This window comes from Saimiri boliviensis, chromosome 8 (genome assembly GCF_048565385.1).
Source record: "Saimiri boliviensis isolate mSaiBol1 chromosome 8, mSaiBol1.pri, whole genome shotgun sequence".
Classification (NCBI taxonomy): Eukaryota; Metazoa; Chordata; class Mammalia; order Primates; family Cebidae; genus Saimiri; species Saimiri boliviensis.
The window spans coordinates 74,641,893-74,649,478 of record NC_133456.1 but is presented as its reverse complement, the minus strand read 5'-3'; the positions used below and the strand labels follow the sequence as shown (position 1 = coordinate 74,649,478).

The 7,586-nt window shown below is 45.2% G+C and overlaps 1 pseudogene; it reads right to left on the bottom strand.

The window, feature by feature from the left end:
* Positions 1–6,602: 6,602 nt before the first annotated feature.
* On the bottom strand, positions 6,603–7,317 carry LOC101045038 (phosphoglycerate mutase 1-like; annotated as a pseudogene).
* Between the last annotated feature and the right edge of the window lie 269 nt (positions 7,318–7,586).

The window sequence follows — 7,586 nt, the reverse complement described above, 5'->3', positions numbered from 1 at the left end:
AAAGACTGGTTTCGTGGAAGACAGTTTTTCCACGGACATGTGAAATTGTAGGGGTGCAGATGGTTTCAGGATGAAACTATTCGGCCTCAGATCAGGCATTAGATTCTCATAAGGAGAGCACAACCTAGATCCCTCATATGCACAGGTCACAATAGAGCTTGAGCTCCCGTGACAATCGAATGCTACCGCTGACCTGACAGGAGGCAGTGCTCAGGTGGTCATGCTCGCTAGCCTGCTACTCACCTCTGCTGTGCAGCCCGGTTCCTAACAGGCCAGTGACCAGTGCCAGTCTGCAGCCCAAGGGATGGGGACCCCTGACATTAAAAAGATAGGTGATTGATAGATAGATAAATTGGCGCACATTACCAACACATCCAGGGGTAAGACATGGTTGCATCCAGGGACTCAAATAATTTTACTAGCACCTAGTCTCATTTCATCAAGCAAGGCTCTGCTTTTCACTGTGTTGGTTTTATTCTTGGGTTAGGGTTAGGGCTCAATATATGTTCAATGTATAACATTCAGAAAATACAGAAAGGTGATATTATAAAAGAACCCAAATCACCTATCGTATCAAGACCTAACATGAAAGCTCATTGATAGAGGCATTTTGGGTGTAGGCAGGCCAGAGAGGGAAGCGGGGGGACCAGAGGCATGGAAGAGAACTCAGAGGGCCTGTGGATGTGCTCCCTCATTCCATAGATGGGGAAACTAGTGCTTAGAGACATGAAATCGTTTTCTTTAGATCACAGAGCTGGTTAAGAGCAGACATGATTTTCTAACTCCTGATCTGATATTCTTTCCACTTTACACGACATCACTGTAGTTCCCAGTGGTTGTCAGCCAGGGGAAGTACTGCCCCGAAAAGTAATGGCAGATGTGTGGGAGACTTATTAGTAGACTTAAGAAAAGGAGCCGGAGTTCGAAACCACCCTGGCCAATATGGCGAAACCCTGTCTCTATTAAAAATACAAAAAACTAGCCGCACGTGGTGTCACGTGCCTGTAGTCCCAGCTACTCAGGAGGCTAAGGCAGAAGAATCGCTTGAACCTGGGAGGCGGAGGTTGCAGTGAGCTGAGATCATGCCACTGCGCTCCAGCCTGGGCGACAGAGTGAGATTCCATCTCAAAATTTAAAAAAAAGAAAGTAAAGAGATTGCGACTGCCATTTAGAGGATGAGGAGCAGAGATGTTAAACTCGCAACAGTGATCCAGGAAATCCTGTACAATGAAGAGCATACTATCCAAAATACCAGCTGCACCTCTGTCAGAAAGCTTACAGCAGCTGTGCCTAGAAATCAGGCTTCCAGGGTCAAAGCCCAGCCTACCGTAGTGAGCCAGGACGCCGGGCAAGTCACCAATCCATCTCATTCATCTTGAAAATGAGCATTTTATTCCAGACGAGAACTCACATCCTCAGCCTCGACTCGCCCAGATTCTGTCATCACGTTGCAGTTCCCCCCTCAGAGGAGGCCACGGTGGTCACAAGCCGATTCTGCCAACGACACATAGGTACAGGCAGAGCAAATCCACACACTCTTCACTTTGTAACTTCCCTGGGCTGGGCGTGTTCTCAGATTTACCACCCTAGGCATCTAGCATCTTAGATGGTAACCATGCTCCTGCCTGCAAAACGCTTTCTACTTACAAAGCGTATCCACCTGCACGATTTCATTGAGTACTCCCATTCGTGCCATGAAGTAATTACACCTCCAGTTTTCTAAAGAAGAGAAGCTAGACTCAGTACAAATGATCCCGAATACTGGGTCAGTACGTGAAATATGGAGCTCGGGAGAGGCCCTGTCTTCCAAGGCCAAACACAGAGCTCTTTCTAGCCGACCTCACTGCCTTTGGGGCAAATGCCACTCTCAGCCCTTCTCCCATTGGTCCACGCTGGGCAATGACCTCTTCTCTTTCCCATCCTCCTTTCCCCAGGCCGTTCTTTTCACTCGAATGAAAACGAACTCAAGAGCAAGCAAGGGAACTTCCAACTTGCTCCTGGCTTCCTTAGGAAACCCCTCGGCTGACACTAACGGTTTGAAAGAGAGTGAGGCTCTGCCATTAGGGGTGTTCAAGAAGACATTAGATGACCATCTGGCAAAGATGTGGTAGAGGAGATTCCTGATTATTTCGCAAAACTGACAAGATTTCCGAGGACCTTTCCAAATTTTAGAGCAGAGGACTCTGTGCTTCGGGAGACAGCCTGTTTCGGAAGCTGACTGGGCAGAGGCCCAAGCTGAGGGAATAGAGACAAGTCTGGAGAAGGAAATAAAGAAAGAGAGAAGAAAAAAATCTGAAAGTGATTGTGAAGACGAAAGCAGATTCTTCGCTTCCAAGAAAGAGACTTGGAGCACCAACAGGGATGAGGAGACAAACTGAGCTGATGCCTGGAGAGGAAGTTAGGGGAAATGTCAGTGTTTCTCAAATAGCCTTGCCCAGAAAATGTGTCAACAAACACCCAGCCAAACTTCACCGACTACAACTCCGGCAACACAGCGGAGAAGCAGAGGAGGAGCAGTCTCTTGAAAGAGAAGCACTTGAATTGAGTTAAAAATACATTAAATTCACAATCAATCAAAAATGCTAAAGGCCCAGAGAATATATTTGGACTGGACGTCTTCCATTTCCCTGAAAGTAGGTGGTGTGGGATTCTTTTTTAAGCATTATCTGAATCAACATTGGGGTTGGAGGAGGAGTAGCCTTGTAGTGAGAAGTCTGCCTTTCACCTTTCAGCCAAGCAGTGTCCTGAATGCAGCTCCAGAGGGAACTCTAGGGACTTCTCCTAAAATGGAAATCAGGTCCAGAATGCATCTTTCCAGCCTGGCAGGCTGAAGGGATGAACAGATTCAGGTGAAAAACAGGATTCCTTTTTACAGTATCCTACGGAATGCCTTTTCTTTCTGAAATCCTTTCGAAATCCCCTTCCACTCCTCTTTTCAACCATGGGTACAAAGACTTTAATAAGTTTAGAAGGAAATGTTTCAAAATAACTCCTTTCTTACACATGTAAAACATTGAGAAAATATAGATGCATCAAGAGAAGGGAATACATATTCTCTGTTTCTCTCCTACCCAAAAATAACATTTTGGTATGTCTATCACATTTAAAATGGTTTTAATTTTTTAATTTTGGCATGGCTCAAAATCTAAGTGACATTAAAAAGATATTCCTTGAGAATCGTTTCCCCTACCCCTTCCCCTTCCATCTTGTTTCCCACTCACTCCCACCTCCTCAGGTGAACTCGACTGTTTTTACATTCTCCTAATGTCTAATGCAAATACAAGTACGAATGTAAATTCTTCTTTTACACCTGTCTTACTACAAAAGGTAGCATATCACATAATTGCATTCAGCTTTTTGACTTGACAATATATTCGATTGCTTTTTTTTAACGTATTTATGCAAACATTAGTTTTTACTGAAATGGGATCACACTTCTGCAACTTGCATTTTTTACTTAAAAATTGTTTGTGTACCTCTTTGCATATTTTCAAATATTCTTCCACTGTATCATTTTCAAAGGCTGCAGTTGTCTGGAAAAGCCCTGGAATACCGCTGGGGCTGTTTTCTGCCTCCCCCACAATAATCTCTGAAATAGAAAAGAATAATGTGCTGGCCTTTGGAGCTGAGAGGTCTGTGGATGACTTCCAGCTCAGCCAGTGACCAGATGTGAGAATTTAGGCAAGGCCGAATTTAGTCTCTGAGCCTCAGTTCCCAACACTAACACTTCTCACTCACAGTAATGCCAGCTTCGCCTCTACCCCAGGGCTATATTGAGAATTAAATGAGGCAATGGTTAGAAAACGGTCATTCAAAATGTGAGTCAACAAGGTGTCAAAATATCAATCTAGCTAATTCCTAAACTCACACACACACATACACACACGCACGCACGCACGCACGCACGCACACACACACATATTTGCATTTTAATAGGTAACTTTTTTTGGTTACTGTTGGGAACCAAAAACTTACAGAAAACACTTTTTCTCAAAATTTTAGTTTTCTAAAAGCATTTTTCTTATTACATATTTAATGTATATGCATTATAGAAAAATTAAGAAAAGTAATAAACCAAAAATAGAAAATCAAAATAATCCATAATTTATTTGCAAAAATCCTTTCAGATATTCATATATATACATATACATGTGTGTATGTATATATATACTTATGTGTGTGTATATATCTACATACACAATATATAATTTACAAAACTTCTTCATATGATACTTTTTTTTGGTAACCTCTTACTTCTACTCAACGATATATTTAAATACTCTTCCATATTCATAAGTATAATCTTTTTTGTTATTATGGCTACATCAAATTCTGCTGTATTCGTGAACGTACCATACTTTTTCTAAGCAACCTGAAAATGTAAGTTCTTTTGAGGTTTCTATTGCTGTATATAACGTTATGCTGCGCATCTTTAGAGTCAAATATTCGCATACATTGGAGAGGTCAATTTAGAATGCGTGTTGCATGTTTTCTTTTATTCACTCAACAAATTCTGTGGAACACCTGCTATTCTCTTTGAACCGTCTGGGTGCTAGAGTTACAAAGATGAATCTGACACAGGAACTGTTAATCTAGAAAAGAATCCTAAATAGTTATCACATTTTGGGTTCGCTGACCTCTCTAGGGTTCCTCATGTGCCTGGTGGGACTTTTCACAACCCTAAGCTGTATTCACACAGCCTGACTTCATTTTCCAACTTGAATCAACCCTTTCTCTGCCTGGTAAACTTCTACTCATTTGTCAAGACCCAATCCAAATATCCCCTGGTCTAGGGAGGTTTCTATGATACCCCAAAAGACAAGATGACTCTCCTCAAGAATTACGTGGCCCCAGAATACCTGTTACATTCAATTTGTGATTATCCATAGACGTTCCTATCTTATCTCCTCCTCTGCACTTCAGGTTCGTCGTCCCTAGGAGTTGGTTCTCAGCTTCCTAGTTTCCTGTCTTGCTTATTATCTCCAGCCATGCCCAGCGAGATGCCCAACACACAACAGATGTTCTCACTGAACACTTACTGAATGAATCACCAGTACCACATGGTTAGTAAAATAATAAATACAACAACCGAAGTTACATTATTGGCAAAGAAGGGCTGTTAGCAAAGGCCCACGGTCAGCAGCCAGCGTAAGGGATGGCTCAGCTGTCCTGGCCCGTGAGCTGGGCCAGCTTTTTTTCCATGTCCCAATTTTGTCACTCTCTCTCTTGACTGTGAATGTTGAAGACCGAGACTTCATTCCTTGAGGCCTTGGCTCACTATAGGCAGCCAAGGGGCAGCAGGGGCTCAGCAGGGAAATATCTACGGCCTAAAACTTTAATGCAGTTTTAAAAGTTTTAGACCTTTTGCAACAAACATCCCAGTCATAAGTGCAAAGGAAACATCTCTTTATTTATTTATTTATTTATTTATTTATTTATTTATTTATATTCTGTGTGTGTGTGTGTGTGTGTGTGAGAGAGAGAGAGAGAGAGAGAGAGAGAGAGAGAGAGAGAGACGGAGTCACTGTCACCCAGGCTGGAGTGCAGAGGCGCCATCTCGGCTCACCACAACCTCCACCTGCTGGATTCAAGAGATTCTCCTGCCCCAGCCTCCCAAGTAGCTGGGATCACAGGCGCCCACCACCACACCCACCTCATTTTTTGTATTTTTTTTTTTTCACCAGTGTACATCACTCCATCATTATACTGATCTGGAAAAGGGATTTAGTACAGTTATGCTCAAATGAACACTGGACCCATGTGGCAGGGCCAAGCAGCTAGAACGTGATGCAGAAATCAGTGAAGGAGACACTTGGACGGGACCTAGAGGCATTTCACTGCCACGAAACAAGGCAGGGGCGGGGTTCAAAAACACACAGCAGGAAGCACTCCTGCCCCTCAGAGGTCAGAGAGCTGATTCCATATTGGTATGAGGAATGGCCTATTTTCTGATGACCACGTGTGGGACTATTTCAGCTGCCATGAGAAACCCCAGAAGGGTTATTGTTTTGTATTATTTACATACAGTATACTTTCTTTTTTTTATATAAAATTAAATATAACACCTAAACGAAATTCAGGATTCATCCCAACCTTCTAGAGCCAGCTCCTCTGGGGTGAGGGAGGAAATAGTTGTCACATCACCATGCGGGTTACACTCATCTTCCCCGGGAATGACTAGAGCCCCCAGGCCATGGCCCAACTGCAGAATCGCACAGCACTGGCTCCTGGAGGCACACGGGCTCTCTCGCCTCTCTTATCGGTCGTGGCTTAGCATGGTTCCTCCCCACAAGTCCTTAGTAAAAAAGGCACTTGAAAAACCCAAGTCACTACGTTTCAACTCTTGGGATAAGGGGAGATTTCCCACAGCTTGGACTGAGAACCCTTGCCCTGGAAGTGCTATTCTGACTAGAATGTTTGAAGCGGGTGGGTGCAGGTGAGAAAAATGGCTGAGATGAAAGTGGGAGCCACTGGTCTCCATCTGCAGCTACAACTCAAGTTGCCTACAGATGTGGTCAGTGTGACGCATGCAGGAGGGAGGGGCAGAGGGACGTGACCGGTCGGGAGGGTGCTCCTCGGGACAGTAGCCTGCCTGCTGGCCTTCACGTCCTGGCCTTGCCCTGGGCAGCCACAGCTTCCATGGTTTTACACAAGGTCTCTTCATCCCCCAGGAACTGCATGGACTTGATGGGTTTCAGGTTCTTGTCCAATTCATAGGCAAGGGGAATAGCAGCCAGCGGTTCAGCTGCATGATAGCCTCTTCGGAGAGACCTTTCAGATGCCTGGCAGTGCCCCTGATGCTGTTGCCATGGGCAGCAATCAGTGCCCGTTTCCCCTCCTGGATCTGGGGAGCTATTTCTTCCTTCTAAAATGGCAGGGCTCTGGCAATAGTGTCCTTCAGACTCTCACAGGAGGGTGGCTGATCTTCTGTGAGGTCTGCACACCTGCGATCCTTGCTGATGTAGCTGTAGAAAGGATGGTTACGCTCCACTGGAGGTAGTGGGACATCACAGGAGCGCCTCCAGATCTTGACCTGGGCCTCACCATGCTTTGTAACAAATAGTGCCGCTCATTGAGGCGCCAAGTCCTCACTGCTGGCAGCCCTATCTGATCCATGGCATCTAGCACTGCCCAGAGGGTCTGGATCACTGTCTTCTGCACTGAGGTGCAGCAGATGTCAAACTCATAGCCAGCATCTCGCAGCATCTGCCTGCCTGCTTCCAGGCTCAGGTCGACCTCGTACCAGCCGCTGAATCAGTTCTCCAGGTTCCGTGCGCTCTCGCCGTGTCGGATCAGCACCACTTTGTAGGCGGCCATGGCTGCAGGCTGGGGATGCAGCGCTGACTAGCGTCCACAGATTCCAGAGTCAATTTTTTGTATTTTTAGTAGAGATGGAGTTTTGCCCTGTTGGCCAGGCTGGTCTCGAACACCTAACCTCAGGTGATCCACCCCACCTTGGCCTCCCAAAGTGCTGGGATTACGGGGTTAAGCCACTGTGCCCAGCCAGAAAGGTCTCTTTTAAAGGAAAATATATATGGCTGGGTGTGATGTCTGACGTCTCTAATCCCAGAACTTTGGGAGGTCAA